Here is a 1,849-nt window from a genome sequence, read left to right as displayed (position 1 = left end):
TTTAGATATTGTGAATAATATTTCAAATTTCAAAACAATGCCAAAATTATTTTTGACTGGTTACAAATGATACAAACTCCTTCCTACCATTACATACAAGATTTTGCTTTTTTTATTCAACTACATTTTAAAGAGAATATTTATGAGCATATTATGGTATGGTTTTCATTAGTTCTTCCAATAAAAATACTGTGCCAATAATTACAAATATGTATATATTTTTTAGATTCCCATTTTTTATTTCATTTTGGTTTTGTTTTTTGTTGTTGTTGTTGTTGTTTTTTTAACCTGACGTTATAGAATTTTAGTTCTGTGAGACTGAACATACCAGCTTTTGATATAGCTGGTTTGGTACCTTCAGTTGTTTAATCTGTAAGTACCTAAGACTTTCAGCTTGAAAATTTCATGAAAAATGTATTGAAAACAGTAATAGTGCCTACCAGGTTGCTACAGAAGCAGAAGCAAGGAGATAAATGAAGTCTGTATTCCTTATCAGCTTTCAAAGAACCTCTTCTGAAAGCAGAGTTCGGGGGAATCACAGACTCAAAGAAAGGGACTTATGGATGTCATCTGGCCTCCTCTTCTGCTTGAAGCAGGATTTGGGAATACAAAAATTGGGCCAGCTGTGGCTTTTTTCCCAGGTAGATTTTGAAAACTTTGAGAATCGGCTTTCTACAGTCTCACTGAGTATTAGTGAAGTTCAACCTCATGCCCAATCTGAACTTCCACAACAAAACAAGATTGTTGCCCCATGTTTCTCCTTGTTTCTACAAGAAGAATTTGGTTCTGTCATCTTAAAGCATCTGCTCAGGTAGTTGTAGGACTATATTAAATAGCCTCTTCCCATCCTTGCTTGGCTAAATAAGTCCAGTTATCACTACTGCTCCTCCAGTGCCACATGATGTTATTCATTTTGGTAGACCTCCAACAGATTTCTTCCAGTTTCTCAACATCTTGATTGTACACAGGATTGAAAACTGGACACCAACAGCCTTACCTTGTGCATGTTGAAGAAGATTACTTATTCTGATGAACTGGATTTGGTGGAAATAATGGGATTCGGTGCATCTTCAGAAAGTGTGCTGATGGCACTAAGCTGAGTGGTGAAGTTGTTACAATAGAACGCCCCCATCCAAAGGGGCCTTGACAGGCTTGAAAAATAGGCCCACTTGAACATAACGAGATTCAAAAAAGCCAAATGCAAGGTGCTGCGTCTGGGTTAAGTGCAATCTCAGATATGTAAACAGAACTCAGCCCTGCAGAGAAGGACCTGGGGGTTCTGGTGAATGAAAAGCTGGACATGAGCCATCAGGCCACTTGCAGCCCGGAAGACCAACTGTATTCTGTGCTACATCAAAAGAGAAACGGCCAGCAGGGAGAGGAATGTAACTGTTCCCCTCTCCTCTGCCCTCATAAGGCCTCATCTGGAGTACTGTAATCACATCTGGGGTCCCCAGCACAAGAGAGACATAGAACTTTTAGAGCAGGTCTAGAGGAGGCTCACAAAGATTACTAGAGGGCTAGAATACCTCCCTTGCTAAGAAAGGTTGGAGGCCAGTTTGTTCAGTCTGGAGAAAGGTCTGGAGAGAACTCACAGTACTTAAAGGAGCTTATTATGAATGGGAGAGTGACTGACTTTTTACGTGGTCTCATAGGACATTCACCCCATGGACAAGGGTTTTTAAACTAAAAAGAGGGGAGAGTGAGACTAGATACTAGAAGAATATTTTTTAGTATGAGGGTGGTGAGGCATCGGAACAGGCTGCCCAGATAAGCTGTGGATGCCGCATCCCTGCAGGTGTTCAAGACCAGGTTGGATGGGGCCCTGGCCCTAGTGGGTGGCGACCTT

Source organism: Gallus gallus, chromosome Z, assembly GCF_016699485.2.
Source record: "Gallus gallus isolate bGalGal1 chromosome Z, bGalGal1.mat.broiler.GRCg7b, whole genome shotgun sequence".
NCBI classification, from domain to species: Eukaryota; Metazoa; Chordata; class Aves; order Galliformes; family Phasianidae; genus Gallus; species Gallus gallus.
This window is presented reverse-complemented; position numbering follows the sequence as displayed.